Source organism: Formica exsecta, unplaced genomic scaffold, assembly GCF_003651465.1.
Source record: "Formica exsecta isolate Colony F162 unplaced genomic scaffold, ASM365146v1 scaffold138, whole genome shotgun sequence".
Classification (NCBI taxonomy): domain Eukaryota; kingdom Metazoa; phylum Arthropoda; class Insecta; order Hymenoptera; family Formicidae; genus Formica; species Formica exsecta.
In genome coordinates, this window is record NW_021848711.1 from 1,448,533 (window position 1) to 1,476,472 (window position 27,940).

The window sequence follows — 27,940 nt, forward strand, 5'->3', positions numbered from 1 at the left end:
ACGGCCTGCCTCGTACCGAGGAACAGTACCACGATGTCGGTATAAGGGTACGTTCACCTCCTTCCGCTCTCGCGTTCGAGGCACGTGTTTAAGATCACGCGCCGGATTCTATTAAGCTGGTCGATCATTACCGCTTGTTGATTGCAATGATTGCTTTTCGGTCGACAGGCCTCTTCCAGATGCCCTGCTACGCTGCGCAGCGTTACGAAAATTATAGTTTATATCGCGGCGTTTATTAATTAGGATTAAAGATTTAACCCTCTTAGCCCCCGCGAAACATCTTTCAAATTTAACGGTAATTTGCGAGCCGTTTAATTATGCAATATAATTCCATGTTTATTCTTCTTGCAAATTACAAATTAAATAGCAAGATTATTTTGGCATTGTATAGTTAAAAGAATAGAGGAAACATGTATTAATATTTTAATTTTAATATTTTATTAATAATATTTTTATACTCTTTAGATATGAATATCGGAGCGGAAAGAAATCCGAGATACGCAGGCACGTGGAATATGATTGAGTTCGTATTCGCGTACAGATTTGATAAATTCACTAAACCAGTGGCTCGTGCCGCAAACGAGAAGAATGATAGAGGTAATCCTGAAATAATCGTGACACATTTTTGACAATAGGAATAATGATAAATATAAATTTTTTTTTTTTTATATCGCTTATGAAAAATGAAATGATGATTTATTATCGAATTATTTAAAAGGATTGATTATTCCATCACTTTGGGAAAAATATCGTAGCATTTATTTTCATTTTATAATTACTAGAATATTACATAGTGTGCGTTACAAAAAACTTAAACTTGCTTGCATAAAACGAATAAAATCACACACATTGCTGCTGACTCTCTTCGAATCCAAAACACGCGATTTTAGTAATGATAGGTTGCTCACAAAGTAAGGAAAAGAAGCAGTTTTGATAATTTCGACTAATCAATTTTACATTTTTTTTAAAGAGTATATTTCAATTTATATCTCTTCATATGTTAATTTTTTTTCGATTTTTATTAGTTTTTCATTGCATTTAATGTATTTCTAAATATTTAACAGTTTTATATTTAACATTTAAAGGCTATCTCCCTCCTATTATAAACGTGACTAAATATTAAAAATCTACTATATGTTTGTGTAAAAGATCGGAGTAGATATTGAAATATTTTGCGAGCAAAATATAGTCGTATCTAATAATAGCGTTCGGAGGAATCTGAGATATAAAAAATGCGATACTATAGAGAGGATTCTCACTAGTGGCCGTGACAGGGACGTGCTTCGTGCACGACTTCAATCTGCTGCCGTTGGGCTGCCAGGAACATTCTGTCGTGACCTGTCAGGTTTGCATGCCGATGTTCTCGCTTCTGGCAAGAGCCGTAATGTTGTATAACATCGTATCCAGGGTGCACACTGAAATCTCTCGCGCGTTATTTTAAATGTCATTATTATTGAAAGAAAATTCTGCACGAAAATTCTTTGACAATATTTAACATCAACTGTAATAATTATAATTACAAATTTATAAAGAGAGATAGAAACAAATTAATATGAAGAGTTAATTATATTTAATTCTGTAAAAAAATATTAATATACGTTTTTCTGAGTGTCAATAATATTAAATTAATGTTTGTACATATTTGAATTTTTTGTAAAAATGGCACACGTATAAAATCAAGTTTTTACCTTTAATTTTTATGTAAACATATTTTTCCAGAAATGGGCAAAATGTTTCAAAAATTGCAAATTAAACCGCGTTACCGCGTTCCCGCGTTCGCGAGTGATAAGATGAGAGAGAAGAAGAATACGAGCGGATAGAGAGAGAATGAGATAAAATAAGAGACAAGCGGTGGGGAGGAAGGAGAGAAAAAACGGAAGGACGATGCGGGGGGCATGTCCGCCGCCGGCGTCGTGGCGTGTATCGCATTTAATTAGCCACCATATGCGGCAATTAATTAAGAATTTCTCGCGTTATTGATGGTTTCACCTGGGGTGTCCATTAGTCGCTCCAACGACGCGCCGCGCCGTTTTCGAACCGAGAGCTATAGGTATTCGTCCGTTCGCGCAGCCAGGCGCATCCTGCGCGCACGCTTTTCCACTAATCTATCCCCAGGATGATATACGAGCCCGGCCGTAACGCCGGCAATTAACGTTTTCGCCCTCCGCTCGCTTTTGTTCTCCCCGATAACGATTTTTTTCGCAGGAACATTTTTTTATTAATTCACGAGAGAGCCAAAGGATGTAACAAATACACGCCTAGGTTGGAATTACGTTCATTATTACGTTCTTTATTACGCTAATTATTGCGCCTAATTGTTACATATCACACGTAGAAATCTTCCTTCACTTTCACCGACGTAGAAATCGATGGGAAAGAAATGCATCGACTTTTGCGAGAAAGCTTTTCGAAATTCGATTTCTTTTAATAAAATGTGCGAATATATCACAATAAATCACATGGTAATAGTACGCAGATATGTGTTGCAATTTGATAAAATTATAGGAGAAAGGCGTAAAAGAATCTTTTGTACAGTAAATTTTAATTATCTGCCGAAGCATGCCGAAATCATTCGGCTCGTCAGTTCTCGCACTTCCTCCTCAAAATATGTCGAGAGTGACGTGCTTACGACAATAACTTCCCACAACATTGCGAAAAACTGAATAAATATATACATGGTGCAACACGTGAAAACATAAACTTCTTCAGCGATGTATGCCTGCCCACAATGCTCGTAGAATACTACCTCATTTTCGAAGCCAAGTAATTATTAACTTATTCCGTTAAACATTTTGTAATAATTACGTCGAGGATATACTAGCGATTACGGCGAATAATTTATTCTCGTTTCGCAGTATTTAATCAGGAGGCGAAAGAGATATATTAGAGAGCGAAATGTATAATTCAAATATATTATAATAAAAAGTAAGACGCGCACACACACATTGCATTGTATGCATACCGAGCGATCTCTCACGTTAAGCAGGTTTCCGTTCTCTCGATACGGAAGACTTTCATCCGTTGTTTCGCCGGCGCACGATTCTTCAACAAGTGTTTATTTCGTAATCCCAGATAATCTATTATCGTCGAGAAAGCGAGACGCGCTATAAGCACTTAATTTTTTTCGCCTTATAATTTCGATACCTATGTCCGCTCGGATTTCCGTCGCGCCGACTTCCTCCTTTTCACGTTTAAATGCCGGTACTTTCGACGTTTCTGGAACTGGAAGCGCCGCCGCGGAAATGTTGCGTCTCTCGCGGCCTGAAACCAGGAACGGCGCTTTTGTTTGTATGCATTCCTCGCGTTGCAATACGTGACATAATCGGCACAACACGCGTGTATATACAACGGGTGCCCATTATTCGCGAACAATGGAACGGAGGGATGCACGCGACTGGAAAATCGCGTGTCTACCGGTCAGACGTGATCCTGATACTTGACAGTTCATTAAATCCGATTCGAGAGGAGCATCCCATCGTGATATCTTCAAATCCTCCATGGCAGGTAATAATGGATAATAATGAATTTCTGACAAAAAATTATGACAAATATATCTCTTTCGTTGTTCTTTACACTTAAAATGAGGCGGTTTTTGAGATTTGATATCGATCTTTGTAGAAATTATATAATTTTACTAGTAACGTTATTTTTATTCATATATATATGTATAAATATATAAAAAATCTCGAGGATTATATTTGAATTTATTTAGATTATTAATTACTGTACTGAAAAAAATTCAGACGTAACGAAATTCAGATAACGAAATTAGTAGATAACATTTTTACTCGTGTGTAAATGGAAAACGTTATAGAAAACTGTATTCGAATATTTTTCCGTGTTTTTTTATTGAGATGTTTCCACTGACCTAGATACCGATAAAAGCTCCTTTGCCTAAGCTTTACTTAAGCGAAGCTTAAGCTCGAGAGTAAATCTATATACGAAAGATTTTCCAGCAAACGATTGGGCGCAACTGCAGTAAAATCCATGCTCCTTGCGAGATATCGATCCATCTTTTGAAATGCGGAAAGTGGGCCAGGTATTGATGATTCGTTCGCCGATGCAATATGAGCCCGCGCGTTATAAACCGATCGCTTTACTTTCGCTAAACGTCGACGAGGTAAATAGTTGTATACAGAGGAGGAAAAGAGCGGTCCTTACACCTTCGTGAACCGATCCCCTTGATTGCACCGATCGGCTTCTCTCGTGCGTCGCTGTCGGATCAACCTGAGGCGACCGTCGAGCATAGTCGTTTGAAATAGATGACTGCGCTCTCGAGCAAGAGGACGAGAGGGAGAGGTAAGAGAGGAGAGAGGAGAAGGAGAGGACCAACCTGAAGCGGCGAAGCGATCGTAGGGTCGAGACAGAATGATAGAGCGAGAGAGAAAGGGAGAGAAAATAAGAGAGATATATATATACGCGAGATTGTGGCGTGACACGTCGTGATCGGTAGAAAGAATCTCGTCCTGCAACCCGGAAACGCCGTGACTAACAACTCGGTATCACGAAGGTGGAAGGAAAAGCCTTGGAGACCCGTTCGTTCGCGGGGTAGTCATGATGGTGGTGGTGTGCGTATCTCTCCTCTCCTGGGGTCCAGGGGGGTCATCAACCATCGGCCGTCATGGCGGGCCGGGGGATCGCGCATTATTATGACCACATCTAATTGAAACTCTACGGCTCTTGGTTTGAACTCGACTATACGGCTCGCTCGGCAACGCTCCGGCGCGTATTAAGGCGGGAAGAATAAACTCGTTAATAAATCTCGCGGCATCGAGATGTTCTTGATGAAAATAGAGTTTGGATCGGCCGGAGCTTCAGGCGGACCAGAGGAGACTCGGTTTCATCTCTTTTCCTATCGAATGACCTTGACGTCGCTTTCTTTATTCGATTCGGTGACGTAAGATGATCTTAACAATCGAAACATTATAAACGTAAGAATGAGACATCGTCGCAGTATGAATGCTGCATTATTAAAATGTTTTTATTAAGAAAAGTATTAGCGGAAAGCTTGTGCGAACTCGCCTTGCAACTTAATTTTTCCAAATTTTGTTTAATTTTCTAAAAATAAATTGTCATATTTTCTTCGTATCTTGCTTCGAAATATAATTCTGAAAATGCGAATATGCGTCAGCTGCGTATTTAACGATGTAACATTATTACGTAAAATTTGCGAGTATAATTAAAAAAATAAAATATAAATATATTATAAAATTAAATAATCATGATTTTATAAGATCTCGACATATTTTCTCGCGCGTAATAAATATTACACCTTTCGATAACGTCAGTCGCCGAATAATTATGATGGATTTTACTTTTTTTTCTGAGAAATCTGGCGAAGTTAATCGCGACGACGTTTCACGTGAGCAGAAAATTAAGTCTATCGATCACGTATAGCGAGGCCGTGCGCTAAGAGATCCGACACGACATAAGCAGTGTGTCTCCCTCTGTCCTAAGTCAGGATCTATCTTTTACGCCGCGTTGAGCACAAAGATACACGCTATCCGAAAAAGGTTTGCCGCTCCTTAATTTTTTGCTCTTGCCAATCCCATACATACTTAATCTTCTTTTTTTTATATATCCAATATTTCTTCGTTATATCTCTGTCAAACAGATATATACGCAGATATTAATAATAATTGATTATGATTGCTGATAACGCTCATAATGACGACATTGTAAGAAGTTTAACGCCCAAGCGCGTAAAAAAGACAGACTTTTTTTTTCGAATCGTTGCGTAATCGAATGTGATACGACCTGTCTCGCGACAACAGGATTAGCTCCTTCGTCAACGCTCAGGATTTACGAATCTCTCGTGTCCCCCAGCATCCAGAACCCATCAGAGCCACTCGACGAAAAGCCGTTTTGCTATTCGTGCACTTGGAACGTGGGGGAGAAGCTCGTCCTGCGCGTAAATGGAATGCCACGAAATTTATATGACGGAGACGAGTTCACGACGGGTTAATAATAATATGGCTTGGCACCCCTTACGTCTGTCTGCCTCTTTCTCTGTATTTTCTCACTCCGTGTCGTCTCCCTCATCCTCGGTAGGATCAATAGTCTGGTCCGTCCGAGCAGGGCCGTCCGTAAAGAGCGCGTTTGTCGGGCGACGAGAATACAGTTTCCAATCTTCATCTGTCCGCTCTACCTCCGGTGTCTTTCTCACATCTTAATGCTTTGAAATAAGGACGATCGATGTTCCGTTCGGTATCTTGGAAGGAGAAGCCGGGAAGGATTGTCGAGAGAATTCTCTGCAACTGCGATTTAACCTACTTTTTCAAGAACTTGAGAAAATTAATCTAGATTCAATTGTCTCGACTTTAAAACTAATTTTCCTCCGAGTTCTCGAAAATGTAAATTGGGGCGTTATTGTAATTAATCCTTCAAATTTTTCATATTTGATACGTAACATTTTCCTAACTCCATATATAAGTATGAAGACATTTATTACAATATTTGTTTAATTCAGAATCGAGTAAATACATCTGTTTTTTAAATTAAATTTTTAATTTTCTCAATATTTAATTGAATATGCAATCGTTCCTGTATACCCGATATATCGAAAACTATGCGCAATAATTTGATAATTCTAACAATCAGAGAAGCAGGTGACTTGTGCACGGACCTCGGAGCGCTACAGTACATATTACATATCGTACAGAACAATCCAAAGGTGAACGGCTGAGATCGGGTACTTTTACCGCATCACGCGAGCCCACTATGCATTAATCCGTTTTATGCTAATTCATTATGTTCTTATGTAATTTGCAATATTTTCGCATTGCAGTCCGTCTTATTAGAGGGAAAGCTCATTTCGTATCAGCTCGATCGTCGCGCCTATCTGCACGCCGCGATGACCGTTAATTAGTAACACGGAAACGAGCTACTGAGTTTAATGTAATTGCATCAAGCGCTTCATGCGTGGAGATATAATGTCCGTACTCCTATTTTACACGCGCGCATTTTTATATCAACGCACACATACGTGTAACAGCAAACACTTGGCTAACAGCTAACTTGTATTAAGGAAATTCGGTGTACAATATCGAGAAGCATATATGGTATCAGGTAGTGGTATGGAAATTAACCGTACGTACGTATACATACGTTCTTACGTGATGGAAGAGTAGCGAAAAAATTTTCTCGGTTATTAAAGAATCGTTCGTTGCACGTTACTTTCGTTATAATCGTTAATTAAGAAAGCTGCTAAAACATCTTTATTAATAATCTTTTAATTTAAAAAATAAAATTAATATAAAAGTGTGTGAAAAAATAATAATATATAATAAACAATACAAATATAATTTTTGTACACAATATATGTTTAATATTTAGATTTTAAGGAGTAAATTATATCGTTGCTTCCACAGTTCTGTTTATTCTATATCATTTCCATTTGTGAAATAATTATTTAAATAAATTCTTTTATATATATATATGAGACAGGAAAACTGAGTATTCCGTAACGGATATACTTTGCGAGTCCTTTCTTGTTATCTGTAGTTCTGCGGAATTCGTTGCTGGGAGTTCTTTCAGTCATGACTGTACAGTTTTGCCACATCCGTCGTAATATTACCACCGAGACGCGACTGCAGAAATAGGATCGCGCTCAGCCCCCGAACTTCCGTCGCGCCGACACACTTCCGGCTTCTCTGTCGCAGTAACTCCAGCGACTGGTGGGAAGGGCGCGGTCCGATTCACTCATATACATACGCGAGGTGGCGTCTGAAAGATAAATGATAGAATAATATTTTTCTGTAGAAATTTTTGAGCGAACACGTTTTCAATTAATAAGAGTGAATTTTAATTATTTAATTATTTAAATTATTTACGTATGTCTTTGTCTTGGTTAATGATATTTGTATATTGAAAAAAAATGTATTGCATGTGCGAGATATAAAGAAAAAAAAAAAATGCCTCTCGAGATTGCTCGAGAGAGCTTCACAAGCGATTTACTTTCTTCTTTTTAAAGTCGAGGATATTGGCAAAAAAGCCCTTTCTCCATCAAAAATCGTCCATTCTGCATCGATTCCGTGATCGTTACGCCACTTACCGTCCTTCTCGATCATCTTGCGATCCATCGAACGGCGTCGGTCTTCCTTTTTTCCTACTTTGGGCCGAACGTTGGAGGAAACTCGATACTACGAAAGCCCGGCGCGCGCGTCTCGGGGACTCGAGTGCAATGATACGGAAGATCGGCCGAAGGGAGTAGGATGAGACGATCTCTTTCTATCAGCGGTGGTCTCTTGCTGGGCATGTGACACACTATTGGAGTGTACATGCTATATCGGCCACCTCGTTCCCTTTCTCTCTCTCTTTTTTTTTTTTTAGTTTCTCCGTGGGATTATAATTGTTTTCTGAAGTTTAACGAGCTGTGCAGGGTTGCCAAACGGGGCGTGCAGACCATTTGCGAGATCGTTGTTAACATTGTGTGAATTTTCGAGAGTAATTTACGCAAAAAAGATCTCTCTGCACGCAGTAAAGTTCATACTCGAGAAAAATTCATTAGCTCCGTAGCTTATCCGAAAAAGATTAGTTTGTTTTATAATTCTAATTTTTTTATTGGACTGTAATGCAATTCTATCTACTACGTATAGTATCGAGTGAAGATTAAATAATTATTCTTTTTGTATTGTATTTTATTACATCTTATTGCTCTGTTAAAAATTATCATTTTAATTTTATTATTTATTATAATTATCATTTATTATCGAGAATATGCATTAGAGAAAAGCACTGTGTGCAGTTTGATTTAAATATTTTTGAAGTGTATGATAAAATAGCAAAGTGCAGAGATCTCACGGGGAAAAGCTCTCTGACGAAGAGCGACATGATGCGCGGATGAAAGAGATGAGGGATCAAAGTGAGGTCGGTCGAAAACCGCGAAATAAAACCATGACGATCAAACGAGACTCGTCGAATAGGCTGAAAAGGGGGAGAGTGAACGAGTGAAAAAGGTTGTGAAAGCGTGCTTACACACACACATACACGAGGAGAACTGACAGGATAAGGTGGCGAAGAAGGATAGGATTCTGGATTGGCGGTCCAGCAGGATAGAGGAAGGACCGCTCGTTCCTGTATAAGTGGATCTATACGTCGGGCTCGATGCAAAAAGCGGTGTAGCTGATACTTTTTTTTCCCTTTTATCCCGGTCACAAACGCGAAATTAAAATCTTAGCGAGGCGATGAACATCAATTTATCACGAGGATCGCAGCGTATCCTTCGCGAGACTCGCGCGTTCACATTTTTTGCATGTTCACATTGTGCGTGCTGCGCTCTTTCATCGCTATGATGGATCGACCGGGCGACGAGGCGACGACACTTAAAATTTCTGGCCAAACCACTCTCCCCTTCTCGCATGCCTGGCTCCTCTGAATCTCAAGGTCGATTTAACGAGATCCTGCGGTCTCGCGCCTATCAATGGAATCGATAGCCGTTACCTGTTTTAGGTAGGGCTTACACTGTCATGATGCACCAGTGTAAATCCTGTGCTGTGCAAGGCATGATCAACAAAGGTCTTAATAATTAATAAAACTCAAACGGCAATTTATCTATTCCAATTTTTTTATTTTAGAATTTGAGTGATTCCATGAATATTATGAAGAAATTGAATCTTTCATGAGCGGACACGAATATATTCCAGTATTTGAACGAAAAATTTCACTATGCATTTTTCTATTTTAACGTTTTATTTACGAATTATCTTAATCGCCTTATTATTGATGCATAATAATCGAAAATCGATTTACTATTTTAGAAGGAGACTATCTCAGGATATTATATGTTGGTGTTTTTTCTTCTAATTTAAACTTTTTTAACTTTTCGCTATATGTGTGTATGGGCAAGGTAGTTGGGATGACTTCAATAACGAGGTGGTGTTATCCCTGATATTCGGCCGGTTAGATCAGACGGGGTCGCAGCTCCATTGTATCGGCGAACGCTTCTAACTCGGTGCAGTGAACTCAGGGCCGTATCGATACTCGGTACACGACGTCAAGGATTCTTCCCTGATCAACATACCTAGACAGTTAATTGTTATCTCTAATGCAAATGCTCCGATATATTTTATCCAATAGCAATACTCGATGTTTGATGGTTTTATTTCATGGTGCGTAGAATAGAATTGACGATACACCGAAAGATCTTGCTCGATTAGTCGTAAAAGAGGGTGATACGATCCGAGCGCGAAAAAGCGAAGTTCTCGCCGTCGAACGTAAATTTTCCTTCGCTCGATCGGCGGTTCGGTTTATTTTACGCAATTTTTTTCGCGCAGCGCTATCTTTTTCGATCCGTAGAGCGGAACGTAATAACGTGTGTACGGCGGCAGCCCCGGTAACGGTCGATACATACCTGATCGAAGCGAAGGAACGGGATGCAACGACGACGGGGCGACGGTGCAACGGCAGCAGCGGCGACCGCAACCAGCGTTTCTTTCGCTTCTCTGTCTCTGTCTCTGTCTCTTTCTCTCCTATCTCTTTATCTTTCTCTCGGCCTCTCCTCAGCGTCTCCCTGCGATGCGCGCAGCATCGAGAGTGGCTGTATCGGGCACCCCGCTGCCACACTGACTCTGATATACTCGCGAGATATCCGGGCAAGATTTAGTGCATCCTTTTGCTAGCTGCCCCGCAGAAAATCTTCGCCGGGAATCTCCCTTACAACCGATCGAAATGTTTCTCCTGTCCTTGAAATGAATACCACGGGTGGGAAAACAAGGTGAGCACACCGAGCAAACGATAGAGGCAAACCTCCCCCTCCCCGCCTTTCTTAACATTGCCTCGTTACTACGCTTCTCTTTCATTTCGTCTTGTTTTCCTCTCTTGGTCGTCGTCGTGGCCGCGCAGCCACTCCGAGGACGCGCCAGGATATTGTTCCTCTTATCGGCTCGTACAGCATCCCTCCAAACCTCCATCCAATCTTACTTGATCCTTTAAACGTGTCACGCGAACCTTACTAGAAAGTGGTGAGTAAGATTTGATTAAAAATGTAAAACGCGATTATATTTTGGCAATGTAATCGTACAATTAGACTCTTGTAAGAATAACGATACAATTCTTTTATTTGGATTATAACTAATTAATCCATGATACATGAAAATTCATGAGAACACATGAGTTTTAAAGTTTTTCAGACATTTTTTTTCAATTCTGTATCCAGAGCTAGATATAAATTTAGTCGAGAGGAGCCGAGAAATCAAATGTGCTCGTGTCGCGCATTTGATATTAATCGCATTTAACAAGATATCTCGCTCGTTCCTGCAGTTTCTTGCGATCCATCCGAGTCACATGTAAAAACAGAGAGAGAGAGAGAGAGAGAGGGAAGTAAAATAGGGAAGGAGCATTGAGGGGAGATGAGGGTTAGAGAGAAATTTCGGTTTTTCATCGCGGGTAGAGAGAACCACCTGCCAGTGCGAATCTCCGCATAAATTCTCGGCTCTCCGGCCAATAAATCGCGTGCGGGTCCTTCTTCTTGGTTGTAAGATGTCGCGATGCCGAGCCAGCATCGCCAGCGTTATATTCCGGCTCCTCGCCGGAACTTGTGTTTTCTCTCTTCGTCGTCCCCCTCTCTTTCTCTCTCTCCTTCCGTTCTTTACGCGTCCCCCTCTGCCACGGTGCCAGACGTCGGTCCCTATCCCTGCGTTTTGTTTTTCACGAAAGTACGTGGTCGCCTTTTCCTGTCACGTTCTCGCCTCCCCTCATTCCCCTCAGCCTTCTTTTTCTCACCCTACCACGCACGCGCGTTCCATCCTTTCTTTCTCCTAAAATAATCAACCGAGCTGGTGAATCCCGGAAATGAAATTGCGTCGGAGTCCCGGAGCACGTGGGTTATTCCCTTTGAGAAGACATCGAGAAATTTATTTCGTATTATAAAAAAGTATACGAAACACACTTGCACCGTGATGTATTTTCGTCGATTCTTAGAAATTCAGTCATATAAAATTGTAATGAAATACACTCGAAAGATTTTTTATAACGTTTGATTAATTCTTTTTTTCAAGAATCTAATGACGCAATCTTGAATGCAAGAAAATAAAACTCGAATTAATTTTTAAATTTATATCTAAATAAAAGAATTTCTAAAAACAAAAATTTTTGAAAAATTATAATTCTAATAATAACGAAATTATAATTAGTAATAATTACATCACTAAAAATTATAAATTGCTCTTATATATCGAATTCTTATTTCGTATCCTGTTATTGTTTATTAAAAACGAGCGAAAAGCATAATTTTGCAAACGTTATAGGATGCATTCTAATGATACAAATCAGAAATCATTTCGCCTACATACAGTGCTCGAATCTTCTCACCAGAGAACTATATTGGATTGTGTGCGAGTTTAAAGCCCCGAAGACAGGCCGGTTGTTTCTTTATCCCGTCGGTGCATCGACAGCATGGGGGAGACCAGGTTCGGTTTTTTCTTTTTCTCACGTCTCCCCGCCGAATCGCGCGATTCTTTTTAGTCTGGCGCGTCTGCGCTCGTCAAGCCGCGCGAGAAGCTGCCTTTTTCATTTTGGCACCCGCTAGCTATGGTTTTAAATGCAAATTTCAAGTCTGCCGGACGCGACCGACGGCGAGCGTTGACCATCCGAGGATTTTGCTCGGCTCGGATTTGCGTAAGAATAGCACAGACAGACCGCCAGACCGAATGATTCGCATGGTTGCATGGACTCGCTCCTGTAAATGAACCCCGGTTGCAATTACGAGATACGTACTTGAGAGGCACATAATGACGATCGCACTTATTAATGAGCATTCGCACCAGCGTTACGATATAAGCGATACGATTCCCTCAATTATTTTTATGCATCTCTTTTTCTCTCTCTCTCTTGGTTACGGATTATTTGAATGCATTAAAATACGTGATATTTCATATGTACAAGGTCGAGTGTTTCAATCTCAATCAAAGTACAAGGTTAACGTAATTCTGTGACATTCACGAAACCAAATAAAATTTCTCTTATTAGAAAAAATTATTAATTAATCAAATTGTGCATAGATATACATATAAATATCATCGATTAATAACGAGTTTTTAAATAATATTTAAGTACGTTCATGTAAATCTGATCGTCGACCGACGCGTGCGCGCTATCGTCTCGCCTTCATACAATATATCACGTTCGGGAAGAGGGTGTCCCGGTGAGCCATCACAACACCCGTTACAAGTATTATAAAGAATCACGGCGAGCCGACATCACGGGGTGGTCCCGATACGCGGCTGTTTGTGCCCGGGTCCGAAAAGGGCCGCACCATTATAATGATGTGGAGAGAAAAAAAGCAGGAGGTGGACTGGTGAGTACTAAAAAAAGAGCAAGACATCGATGAGAGTGGTGGAGGAGAGAGGAGGAGGAGAGAAAAGGAGGTGCGGATGAGAGCGAGAGTGAGCGTGGTGTTTGTGCGTGTGTCGTGTAAAATAGAAGGCCGGGAGTTCGGCAAAAGACGAGGGAAAAGCAAAGGAAAGAGAGAGAAAGAGAGGAACCGGAGGAGCGTGGAGATAAAAGGAGGACAAAGACCGGACTGAAAGCGAGCCGCTGACACCGCGAAATGATGAATGCATTTGGGAAAGGAGCCGCATAAATCCCCGAGGATAATGCCGCGGTTCGGACTTAGCGCGTTTCGGCCGAACTTAGCCTTGAATTTACGCGGACCTTGATAAGAAGATTGTTCGCGGATCCGAAAGATAATCGGTCTCTTTTAAAGGCACATTATCTGTGAATTATTAATCTACCAGCGTAACAATATTCAAAGCGATCTCGAGAAGTTTACTTGTAACATCAATTTGAATTATCACACATTCTAAAAATGCATTACTAATCCCTTCTGAGATATTTTATACATGTAGATATACATATATATAAGTTTTTATAGAGTAAAAAAATTCTTAAGAATTATTATTGTTTTTACTAAAATATTTTTCGGCAAAAAAAAAAACAAATTTGCTAACTAATATATTTGGCGCAGTGCGCTAGAAATGCGGCGATCTCGCCGACGACGGAGATAGAGCCGTTCGAGAACCTACTCAGCTGATCGATCTGCTTAAATGAGCGAGAGAGAGAGAGCGAATGTACGTTCGCTCGGCTGGATGTATTTCGTTTGCCGGTGGTCAAGCGCGGGCGCGGGCGAGACACGCTCGTCGAGAGGCGTGGGAAGCTATGGCGAAAGGTTATGGCTATCGCGGAAATATTTCACCGTCTTAGGGGAGCCGGTCTCTCCCGCCGCTCGATCTCTCGTCGGATCGCGCGCGTCGGGTATTTATCGTAATAAGTAGCCGCTCTCGCTCGTCGCGTAATGTAGCCGGAACGACGGGATAATAAAGTAGCGCGAATGATGGTGAGTCGGAGAGAGGGAAGGGGGAATATTTTTGAGGGTTACTCTTCGAAAGCGCACTCTTGGATGTGGTCTACATCTGTCCAGTGGAAATCGACGATATTATGATCGAGAGAATTTAACGCACGTAACACACAGTCGTCTATAAATTTAGAGAATATAATATATAATATTTACTATATTTTAGAACATATATTTGTCGAAAAAAAAAATTATACAGTGATCAATATAATTTTTTTAAATTTGGCATTTATGTATATAAGAGTTTACAGTTTGTCGAATGATGTTCGAATGGTTTCAAAGAAATATTAATAATAATCGTTTCAAAAACGATTTCATACAGAGAATTGCACTCGTAGAATGAAGGCGAGTGTCTTTGCGAGCCAAGATGGCAGAGAACGGATGCCCGACATTTAAGATGATCCTTATTCCTTGGTTAAGGATAGTCGGGGAGGCTTTGGACGGCAGCCAATACGTGACAGGAATAAGGTCGAAGCTCTCTCGACTTTCATGTTTGCGCCTGGTTGCCGTTGCCAAAAACTCGCTAGAGATTGAAGCATTTGCGAAAGCTCTGTTAATTTCGCGACAAAATCAATTTCAAAGAAAGTGTTATGAGCGCGAGAATCTTGTTCGTCGTGATATAAATCGCACAGATTTTTTTCCGACAGAGTTCGTACTTTACAGCGCAGAGATAGACAGGATTTCTAGTTATCTGTGCAAGTGCTCGAACAATTTCCACGTTCATTGCGTTTAATGATGCGGATTCGTAGCACGAATGACGCAACGCGTGCAGTCTCGACTTAGACACGTGGGCGCGTGACTTAATAGAACTGTCTCATAGTCTCGTTGAAGAAAGTTCGAAGTTAGCAAGTTGCGACTGCCCGCGCGTAAAATAGCGAGGTCTCTTATTTTTATTTAAAACTTCGCACGCTCAACGTTAAACGTAAATCGAGAAATACCAAACTAAATTAATAGCAACGAATAGAGAAAAAAAATATGCGGTCTTTTCACATATATTTCTAAGATATCTCGATATAATGTATAAACGAGTTTATACTAAATTTTTTATTAACGCTAAATAGAATAATTTATATTGTACTAAAATATATATGAAATTTCCGAGTATCTCTTATGAGAAGAAGGATTTGATTCCTTCGAGGAAAAGAAAAGGGTTGTGTACGTTTCTGTGGAGTTTTGCCGCAATGAATCCCGCGCGCGTTTTGCGCGAGACTCGGAAAAGAGACGCACAGAAAACAAATGGAATTGCATACATGGCGCGAGCGAAGGCTTATTGCGTAAAATGAATCACAAGTGGTCAGGCAAGCTCGCGCGAACGTGCAACCGGTCAAAGGAACCCCCCGATTCTATTGCGAGTCCCGACCGGTTGACGATGGAATTTCTGTACGGTCGTTGCGTTCTGCCTTTTTGTTCGTACCGCGCCTTGTCGCTTTTGCCGATTGTGTTTCTAATTTTTTATTTTTCACGCGATTTTCTCTCGTGCACGTTCTATAATTTAGGTAAAAACTCAGATCGATGTCGGAATTATTATTGAAGTGTGTGTTTTTGAAGAGACACAAGAACTAGATGAAAAATATTCAAAGATATTGATAAAACAAAATATTGATTGATACGAAATTTTAATTTTATACACAACTGTTTTATCTAAAATTTATATATATGATAAATTTTGTTGTTCTTTTCCTTATTATAATACTTTAACAAATATCTGATTAATTTTTTTTTAGCGAAATTTTGATAACGATGTCGATATATGCTTGAAATTTCGCAATTATTCGGAATTGCTTAAAAATCACATGGATTGAATATCACATGCCATAGAAAATATTAGAGATGACGTGTAACTTCTTATCTTACAGACTTATTCCCTGCAAACTGAAATATCTTATATGTCAGACTTACTCTATAGACGGACTGCGAATATATTTTCTACTTTGGTTAAATTGAATTTTAAGCGAGGCGAGGTAACTTTGCCAGACATCGGGACGGCTAGGACGAGAAGCGAAATATGAGGGCATTCGTGGGGGGTATTTCCTCGAGATTCCACGTTGCGCTCTGGAACTCCGGTGAGAGAAAGTGCCGCGCCCCCTCCGGGAACGTCAGTCCGAGTTCCTCAGATCGGGCCTCGAATTGCCTCGAAGCCGATTCTCGGCCAATGTGTGACGCAACCTCTTATATTGTCCGTGTCGCAAGAGAGCGCACTTTTGGCCTGTAACAGCCGTAAATCTCGATTTGCACGCCCATCTCGCAGGGGATTCGTCTTAACGACAAATAGCAAAGAGGCTTTTCGATCGCGATTTAACGATCACTCAACCGAAGATTCATTGCATATCCGTAATTGGCGATTGCAGATACCGATCGCTAAAAGATTGGAATATTCTCTGTTTTTTACAAGCGTGATTCATTTTAAATACTTAAATCTTGTAATAATTTTTCTCGATTCTTGTATATAGGTTTTGATATATTTATAATCCATTTATTAAAATTATAAAAGAGAGAGAGAGAGAGAGAGAGAGAGAGCTACTCTCTTAAATCAAATCTAATGATTCTTTATGTTTATTTAATTTTAGCTACTTAAATCTGGCGATATATAAGTTCCCTGACTTATTTTACGTCAGTTCGCAAGAAAACTCTATATTGACATCGTAAATTTTTCTGATTTCATTTTCAATAGCGCTATTATTGATAGTTGACCGGAAGACGGCTACCTAAATCGGGCCGCAACTATCTCTCTCTCTCTCTCTCTCTCTCTCGCCGCGGTGAAAACACGGACCCCGCATCTGGCTGATTTAAAGCGACCATAATTTATCAATTTAGTGAGGCATTTTTCACCCGACGGTCCGTCTGTCCGGTCTTCATATGTACCACCATGATAGGACGAGTGGCACGCATAAGGCGATATACCATATATACCGGACGTGCCTCCCCGTTGCGCGCGAGGTAGGCAGCGCAGAGCGAGATATTTACAGTCCCCGCTTATACCCACATCCACACAACGCGGTTTTACTCCTTTATTCTCCCCTTTCCCTCCCTCCCTTCCTTTCCGCTTTAAACACCCACGCACGAATACACGAGGCGGACGGCGAGGAGATGCAGGGACGGGTGTAAATGTTACCACACCGAGCTGCCGCTGCTGCAGCTGCTCCACCTTTCTTAGCCAGAGAAAGAGAGAGAGCACCCGGAGGATTTCGTGATTCAGATTTTCCTCCGGGACACGATAGATAGAACGGTGACGGCGGCAGATAGTCGAGAACGTATATGCGCGCGGAAAGTGCAAACGTTTGCATCATCGTCTCGAGTAGACAACGGATATTGGAATAACTGGCGGAGATATATATTAACACTGAAAGGGCCGGCACACAAATCGTATATACATATATATCGCAATGGTCTTCTTAAAGCCCGTCTATATAAGTCGCTATTCGCGAAACACAGTTGGCAGACACAGAATGGCATGTCATCAGCGACAAGCTAAATTAACTTCAACTATTCGCGTCTGCGGCAATTGCGTTGATCAATCACTCTGCAATGATTTTGAACTGTCAATGATTGCTAGGTAATCTGTCAGTGCCAGATTATCTCTTCTCTAAATAAGAGAAAATTAATAAAATTTTTTTGATGTGAATATATATTTGCAACTCATAATCTATCATCAAGGTGGCTGATTTTTTTACACAGCTTGTTTTTGCGAGCAAAAAGAAAAAGATATGATGCGAGAAAGCGCGGAATTAACTTGACCGTAAATTGAACGACGCCTCGATCTTCCCCGCATGCCAATTCGCGAGACAGTATCGCGATCCAAGTTTCCAGGATTATCATTGAAAGGGTCCCACCGGCACGTACACCGGACACCACCTCCGCATACGGAGGTCGTTAACGACTCCTCGCGGTAGATAAAGGGGCGGAGTTGTAGGTGGAAAAGTGTAGGTAGGTAGGTAGATAGGTAGCCGCGCGGTAGGTGACTAAACACACTCTCTAAACTTAGATGGTACGACCTTCCTGTCTCACGGTTGACTTCCTGGCTCTTTCTTTCCCGCGAAGCGAACGTAGACTTGGGGCCGAAGAAGAGAAAGAACCGAAGGAGACGAAGAAGAATATCGTCACGGTACCGTGAGATTATTTATTCGTTTAAACAGATGCAAATGACCGAGGTGAAAAGCCTCACGTAACGGTAGAGCGCAATTATCGATATTTACAAGTAATAGACGGCAATTATATCGAAACGCGCCGTTATTATCAAATAAAAGGCGTTATATTAGCGTATTATTTTTATACAATATAAGTATTATTTTTTGTTACATATTGATATTATTAAAATATGATGTAAATTATCACATTTTTATTATGTTATATTATTGATGAAGTGTCATATAATACAGATGATATCTTAATATGTCATTTTATAATTACTTTTTTATTCGTCGCATTAATATTTTTTTCGGCACATATGATGGGAAGAGATCGAGAAGTTAACAATACAATCAAGAGGGTTCTATATTCGCTGACAAACGGGAGATGTTGAGAGCGTGTAGAAGGTTGCGATAGAAACATTGCGATCAATCGATCAAACGTCAAATATATGTCAGAAACCTGTCTCTCACCTATACCTAAACCCCAAGTCTACGAAGCTTCGTCCCACCTATCTACCTACCCTTTTAAATTAATGGACCGACGATGCTTTGAAAGCGGAAATAGGTCAACTTTTGATGACCTTTCGAACTTTCTCCTTATATTAATTTCCAAACGCTGCGAAGAATTGAATATATGTGTGTGTATATTTTTACTCTCCCCCGATACTACATCTCTCTTGCGATAGTGTAAAAAATATTTCCGGTAGTTGAAATGAATATAATCTCTTAAACAAATTACACATTTTATTGTATTCTTCAAAATTATACGTACACAACATATTTTAGATCTGTTCAACATTTATTATTTTGATGATGTTAAATATCTTATACAATTCGCAATTTTTGAGAATTGTGTAATCGAGATTTGAGTGCAACTGATAGATTGTAAAAAAAAAAAAAAATGCTTCGTTCTAGAACTTTCTATCCCATGTCGAGTTACAATTAAATCTATAATGTGAAGTGTCGATGAAAATAGGGGGGAAGAGATGGCCATCCTCGATATTAAATTGTTCCGGTTTAACGTCGAGAGGGACGACCGATAAAATTCACGAAAGGGGAGCGTCACATCCTCCGCAAATTAAAAGCCAGATGAAAGAGAGAAAAAGAGAGAGAGAGAGAGAGAGAGCGGCCTCGCTGTCGATTTGGAATGGAGGTCAAACGACGAGCGAACTAAATTGGAGTTGATCTAATCTGAGTGAACCTTGCGCTTGTTAGTTTTTTCACTCCCTTCTCTTGCGACGAAAAAGTCGTCGATCACAAGAGTCTGCATCTGCGCGACAATGTTCGGAAAGTGACGTCACGTGAAGTCTCCGTGAAACCGTTTTTCCGTAGAAGATCCAGTTTGCCCCCTTGAAGCCTTAGCTCAGCTATTCACAAGTTTAATGGTCACTTAACTCGTGTATTGCTAGATTATTGTACAAACTGAATGAAAATTACGTTAATTAATTTAGGCTTATTATATCTCAAATGCTCTCTTCTTCTGGAAAATTGATATAAATTAAATAGTTATATAATGTGTATATATATTTATTATAAATTATATTGTTTAGAATATTTATTATAAATTCGTACTTTATTTAATACGATTGTAATTGAGTAGTAGTTGTGATAATCGAAAATCATGACTCGATATATGTTTTTTTCGCGATAATACATATCTCATAAACAGATGATAGCACATTTCATCGTACACAAACGCGATTATGAGATAACAATTATCGCGCGATAATGGACAGTCGCGCGTGAATCATGTCCTCGCGGCAGCCGCAATCGCGAGGAAACGACAGTCGGACAACACTCTCTTCCCCTTCTTATCCTTATCGGACAAGGCGTTATCGCGGCGCTTTGACGGCGCGATTGAGTCGCGATAAATCACTGGACGTCGACGACGATCGACAATGATTCTCTTCCCCTTCTTTCCTTTTTTCCTCTTTTTTCTTTTTTACGTCCACGAAAGATTCATTACTCTCAATGCTTCCATAGGGATGTTGCGAGGACTTTTAAGGCGGCGGTGATCCGTCTTGCAACCGTCTCTCAGAAAATGGCATCGCCGCCAGAAAAGGCCGCTATTACCGTTCCTAATGAGAATTGTTACGTTGTAAAACGGCCCCGTGTCGACACACGGCGAAAGTTTTCATCTGACTGGACTCCGAAGCACAGCGCCATGATTCTCGTTCGCAACGCGATCGTTTATTTATACGCAACAATGTGGGTGTGTACCGATATGGCGATGAAAGTATCGATCGTGTTGTCTTAAAACAACAATGTGAAACACCCCACGCCATTTTCGGTATGTTTGCTGGCGAGAACGGACGACCATCTTCCCCCTCTCACCCTCCCTCATATTTCACGAGATCATCGATAAAATATCGAAGGTATCGTGTATCGTATTTGCCATTCTTCTGCATTTATATTTTTATTTCATTATATTATCAGGAATAAGATATAAAAATATAAAACGGGATTACTATTGTTTCATATCGTGATCAATTTATAAAAATTTCAATCGAGTAATTAATCTTTTAGATATATATAGGGCAAAATGAATAACTAAAACGAATAAACAACGAGTATTTTGTATAGTATAATTCAATTTACCGTTAGACATATCAACGTCACACTTTGTAATCATATAATCATATGTCTCATGTTTAATAAGAGATGTAATTTATATGCACCCTTTTTCCTTTTATCTATATCTTCTATCGGTATTGATATTCGATGTCCCGGTTTCGTTATTTCTGACTTTAAGGGCCCAACCATCGCGACCGAGATGTATTTATACATCACCGACATGTCCTTCAAGGCGTTTGCGTCCTCCTCTTGACCTTCCACCCTCGATATCCCACTCCCGATCGCGACTAATCGTTCCCACTCGCGACTCCTGATGTATATTCGCGTTCGCACACGCTCTCGCAGGCAGCGCTAGCACCGTCACTACCACCAGCACGAGCGGCGGAAACAACAAGCGAGCGAGGGTGGTGTCCGACCCTCTCGGTGGCCGCCAAGGCGGGGTAACGAGAGGAAGGAGGGGGCAGAGAGAGCACTCGGTCGATCTCTCGTCGTTGCCAGGCGACCAACATCCACCACCAGGCTCTCTCTCCCTTTCTCTTTCTCTCTCACCCTCCCGACTAACCCTGGAGCATAACTCCTGAAAACCGGCACCGGCGCCGTGGCGCCATCTACGCCACCCTCGCGAGGGGGAGGGGGATTTTACCCCTCTTGGGAAAGGGGTGCCCCCTTGGCCCCCCCGTCGCAGTCGCGCAATGCACCCCGCGACGCTCGGTCCCGCACTCGGAGGCGCCGCCGGTCGTCGTACGTTTCGCTTTCGTCGAGCGTTGTCCTATCGCGATGGTGCGTTCGGCGGTCGGCGGAGGGTGGCGGTGAATCCCGGCGGCGAGAAGCACCCTCCCTGCCGTGGATCTCGTCCCGGCGACGACGCTCGCGAGACGGCACCCCCGGACGGTAGTACGCGGCGAGCAATATCGGGGGTCGAGTCGGCGTCGCCATATTGTTGCTGAGACACGACTCCCCCGGAGTGCGTTTACACAGCGCGTTGACGGTACAACGATACGCGTTGGTGATATGCTGGTGGATGCTTCGCACGTCCCGGGGTTATTTTTTCGACAATGGCCGCCGGTGGCGAGATCGCGCGATAACTCCGGCGCCGCGAAGGATCGCTCTCTCTCGCTCTCTCGCTCGCCCGTCGTGCTCGTGGCTGCGAGGGTCGTTGAACCAGGGGTAAGTTACCAGACGTATCGGTATTGACACGTGCTTTCGCAGAATTTCGAACAGCCTCTAATTGTTGTCAGATTCGTAATTTTGAATTTATCTATATTAGATACTCGATCAAGTGTTATATTCATGGATCTATCTCTCTAGTACTTGGAATGTTGAAAAGAGATGTAAAGATTTTCGCATCTTTTGGCGTGTCATTTGGGATGTGTATATTGCGTGTATGTATATTAATAATTTATTTAATATTTTATTTATTTAAATGTACAAGATTTTTTGGAATAAGTTTAAATATTTGCAAAGTATCTTTGCTGAAAAATATTTCCACTATAAATAATTATTTCTAATAAAACTTAGTGGATGTTTTATTTAATTTCTCAGTAATGTATACAGCAATGAGAAAATGGACTCATTCTTTTAAACGATGTGATCATTCTTGAATAATTTTATCATAATTGTTTTACACAGCGATGATAAAAGTCAGATAGAAAATAATGATTGCTCTTATTTTGATAATGATGTGTGAATCACACTTGATTATATTTGATGCGCGATAATAATATACTTTTGCGATATAAATCAATACTCGACATTATCAGGAAATTATTCGGAACGCTTTGTGATAAAAAGCCGTGAAATAACAGTAAGGTATGTGGGACTTATACGTGTAACAACAACATGTGGGATTTATCTCATGGCTAATAATAATCGAAAGCTTTCAATAATGTTGGTGTCTCTTACTTCGATGTTATATTTTTAACATTAATTTATGCAACTTTTTAAGCTCGATATTGCCGTTCTCTTAACCTTTCGATCGCCCAATAAATGATGGAATTATTTCCCGCTATTTTTGTCCTTATCCACCTACACCATCGTTATCTTCCAGTCGCTGATAACAAGCAATGGCCTTCGACATTTTTAGCAATTAGTCAACTTCGCAGAAAAATGTCTGGTCGAATCTTAAAAATAAAATAAGGGCGCATGTTTACTTTAGATAAGTTCCGAAACGCGTAGATCGATCAATTAATAAAGACATGTTTTGGAAATAATATATCCATATTTCTTAATTAATTTTTAATTATTTTTATTTTTGTACATACTCTCAATATTATATTTTTATAAATGATTAACGATAACTTTTTAAATTTTTACTTTTGACATAAAAAATTTGTACAATAGTGACGATCTATATATGCAAAATTTAATATGGATCTATTTTATAACAAAGCATATTAAAATTTCAAATGCTATCAAAATCTTCTAGTCAACGAACATACATATAAATCTAAGGCGAAACAATTACTCATGTAATCTGCGTTGTGTCAAATTTCCACGATTTTTTGACGTGAGTACGTGAATAAATTGTGGCGACGAAACTTCCCGTCTGGGCATACGGGACGGGAAAGGCTATTTGTACCGACGAATTCCCGCGAGGGCGGGGGCGTTTTTCAGCCGAGGGAGCGAAGGAGAGAAGAGAGAGAGAGAGAGAGAAAGAGAGCCGCCCGTCTTTCTCTCAGTTTCGCGATGAAAGGAAGAGGAGGGCACAGCCGGAGTCTCTTTTTTTTTTTTTACCGTGCTACATTCTTCTCTCTTCCGCGATTCTATTACTCGCGAACGCGATGCAATTCGTTATGCGCCCACGGGCCGATCGTGTCCGACAAACTTCTCTTCGATATCATTGCATTATCTTATTGCCGCCTCCGCGGGCCTCGCGAGGATATTATCCTTATGCTCGATTATTGAAAATTCTCCGTGAACTTCGTATGAGCTATAATAGACGAAATCTCATTCGAGAAAACTTTTCCAATCTTAAACTTCTATGCATGGATTTCCGCTTATTACAAAGTGACGTTTTTATCGGCAACGAGATTCAACTTTACATTTATTTTTATACGATTAAAGTGCATTCTTTACGATAAATTTATCAAAATTAAATTTCAAAACTAATTTCGATAAGAAAGTCAGTTCTAATTATGTAGAGATTTCCAATTTCCATCTCTTACATTTTTATTTCTTCGATAGAAATAATTTATCTGCGAATATTGAAATTCTGACCGAGCTCTCGGACTTTTAATAAAAACGAATGTTTTATTCCGCGAAATATTATTTATTTATGCTTTTCGGATTGTGTATAGGATCTTATATAAATTTCTTCGGGCACACCGATAACGAGGGAATCGTCGAGCAAGTGGTGGGTGTCGCGAAACTGCCCATACGCGCGAAAGAAGGAAATATCTTTTATTGCGGCAGCAGGGGGACGATCAGGAAGATTTTCACGCGCAGAGACAATATCGTCATCGATTGGAAATGGGGGGCATGTGTAACATCATGTAGATATCACATATATAGACTTAATATACTTATCAATCCTCAATATCTACGTATCGTGATTGTTCATGGAATGTCTCTAAAATATATTGTTTATGTTATCTAAATATAATTGTAAATAAAGTAAAACACTATATGAAAAGATAAGCTCGAAAAATGTAGAAAGTTAGCTTCTCGTTTCATAAAATTAAAATCTTTAGATTAAAAAGACGAGAGACATTCTATTGGATAAATCAATAATATCGAGATCGAAATGTCTTTTTCTCTCTTTCTTATATGTATAACGCACGTTAGATATAATATTTTTCATCTTATCTTATATGATTAATACTAAATGCGACCTTCGTATAAATCAGATTCAGCATTAGACGGCCACGTGTAGTTAAATCCGAGCATGTGTCTGATCTGCTCTCAATGATTTATGAGATAATGTCATCCAAATCGAACGACATTGGTGATGCCATAAACGGCGAAACATGTCGAAAAAAAATATGTCGAACTTTATTCACAGAATAAAATTTGAACATCACGGCAAACGATCCTTGCGGAGATTATTAATGCCGCGATAAATACATAATGGGACACGACGGGCTCACGAGTTGCAAGAAACAAAGATATAACAAGACTATTGTGCGCTAGACGGGGACGATTAGCAATTAGCGAGACAACCCGTGCATGTGGTTAAGCGAATGCTTATAATAGTGTGTTTCGCGTGAGAAGATAACCGGAACTATAACTGTGCAGTTGTCATGTGCGTGACATGCGAGCGGATGAATCTGACATAGGAGTCTCTCGCTTATTATTAAAGATTGTAATTTATTAAAGAAATTAGGGTAATTATTAAATAAATTTATACGGAAATTTTTTACGTATAATTATATATAATGTAGGGTATTCATTTTAAAATCCGCAATAAAACTATGCAACTTTAGTTTAATCCATTTTTATTTACTCTAATAAATAATTGACGTAAATCAAAAGTGATAATATCAAGTGTCTCATTTTGCATATATATTATATATACACACACATATTGTAATTATTTCGATGTTATAAACGCCAATATCTCGATTCTCATTTGTTTGACGTTGTTATGTTGCAATATATTGTGAATTTCAAGTTTAATCTCATCTCCTCCGAAGCACGATAACACTACAGGAGTCGCAGCCGCGCCGGTCACTATTTCGCACGCGGGATCGGGGGACGAGATATTAATTTCGCCGGCATATTTCACGTGCCCGCGCGCGGCGCGCACGATTCGCCACCGCGAGGCAAGATTAAAATTAGGATTAATCAAGCGAGATTACCGGCGGCGGCCGCCGGCCTGCCCGTGCTTTTCTCGCGGAGTCGCGCGCGATAAGGGGATAAGAGCTGTAAAGGGAAGCGCGCGGTGGTCGAGTTATACTATTTGGCGCGATTCACTTTTCGCGGCATCGTAGCGCGTGTATGTTGTTGAAAAATAATCCTCATCGTCGTGCACCACCTCTCTCTCTTTTCGTTTCAAGGTCTTCGCCGTTCCCTTTATGCGAGCGCGAGCGCGCATAATGTGGCCGAGCTCCCGCGGCATCGTAGCGCGTGTATGTTGTTGAAAAATAACCCTCATCGTCGTGCACCACCTCTCTTTCTCTCTCTCTCTCTTTTCGTTTCAAGGTCTTCGCCGTTCCCTTTATGCGAGCGCGAGCGCGCATAATGTGGCCGAGCTCCGCGAGCGGGGCAACGCGGAGAGAGGGGGAGGAAGATGCTCTCGAAAAAGTGCAGCAACAAAGTTGCGCGGTGCGCACACCCACGTCCGCGAGATCCAGAATGTCAGGGTCGTACCTTAACCTCGCGCTGTCCTTCGCTGTGCCTTCGTGTGTACCATCTTCTTTTCCCCTCCTTTTTTGTCGCGGGGTTATATTTCCATCGCGGTGCAGTTCCCGGATTTTTTAAAATTGTTAATTCTCCCTCTCTCCATCTCTCTCATTCTCGTTCTGCCTCTCCTCTCTTCTCCTCCCTCCTCGCGGGATCACCGTTAAGCACGACACACTGTTAACCGCCGTGCGAATTAAGGTACGGTCACTTGAAAGCAAACCCGTAAACCGACGCCCACGCAGCTGGTACCTGTTATATACGCACTTATACGTGCGTTCCCAGGGACGGGGATAAGTATGGATCGAAGTTTTAACATTTTTGTACCTACGTGTGAATTTTGCCGAAACGCTATAATCTAATATACTTACATGTTGTGATACGAGATGTATAAGGAAAATTTGCGGATGTGTCATCTCGAAAAACTCCCGATATCTAAATTTTAAAATGAACAAAGAATTTAATTCTGTGATTCATTGAAATCATCCATTTACACTTTCATTTTTTACTCATGTCACGTATGAGAAAAACAAGAAATTGAAATTTATTACAATGTAATTAAGTTAAACGTCGTCGTTGATTTCACATGTGCATCAGGAAATATACATGATCATTGTTGACATGTAACGTTATTTTCGAAAAACGTCAAGAGCATTATTTCACCGTTGGCAATAAATTAAGATAATTATGATAAGATCCATTTATCCTTATAAAGGATCATTTTGTAAAAAGCGCAAACTCTCCCATGATCGATGGTAATCGATACGGCCCTGGATATGCAAGTACAGGGTGGCCAGACAGAAAAATCCGAAAGGCTCTCTTCCACCGATGAGTGCCACGAATAAGGGCCACATAAAGACGGGTCATAAAACTATGATTTACGTCTTGTCATTGATGCGTTTGCTGTCCGTCCGGCGGTCAGTCCACCCATGGGTCCATCCGCGTCCACTACGCGTTCATCTATACGCATCCACGAGCCCACCACCCTCTCTTCCCCCCTCGGTTCATCATCGTCTCTCTTTGCGTTCCCTCTTATTATCTTTCTTATAGCCTCCCTTCTTGTTCTTCTTCTACTTCTTCTTCTGTATCGTTTTCCTCTTCTCTACCGGTTTCGCCAGATAGCCCCATCGGGCCGGCGATGATCGATTCGTCACTTGGAAAAAGTAGCAGATGTGTGTGTGTGTGTGTGTCGTTATCATCGCAACTATTATAATCTACTGTGAAATATCGCGTGCGAAAGCTGCGAGTAATGCGACGAAAGCTGCGAAAACTGCATCACGCGTTGCATCTCTTCTCTCCGCGCGTTGACTGGATAATTAAATATTTATTTATTTAAAATTATTTAAATATCATTTATAATTCGAATTGGTTTGCGTATTTTACGTAAAGAGTAAAAAAAAATATAGCTATATACAATTTTCTCAAATTTTGAAATTATATCATGGAGAAATAATTCTTTTAATATAAGAGTAGTAGGTATACAAAAAAATTTGTATTTTATGATATTTGTAGATTTTAGGAATTTTTACGAAAATTCAAGAAAAAATGCAAA

The 27,940-nt window shown here is 40.5% G+C and overlaps 1 protein-coding gene across 6 annotated transcripts in view; it reads left to right on the plus strand.

Annotated features, from left to right (window-relative positions):
• Positions 1-27,940, plus strand: part of LOC115246098 (SH3 and multiple ankyrin repeat domains protein 3) — a 129,359-nt gene that overhangs the window by 65,692 nt on the left and 35,727 nt on the right. Inside the window, exon 1 of one of the 6 annotated variants that reach the window (XM_029824704.1) lies at positions 21,825-22,218. The exons of the other annotated variants lie outside the window; for them this stretch is intronic. The gene's annotated coding sequence lies outside the window, so the exon portion shown is untranslated. Of the gene's footprint in view, positions 1-21,824; positions 22,219-27,940 lie in introns of those variants that run through there. 6 annotated transcript variants of the gene reach the window in all.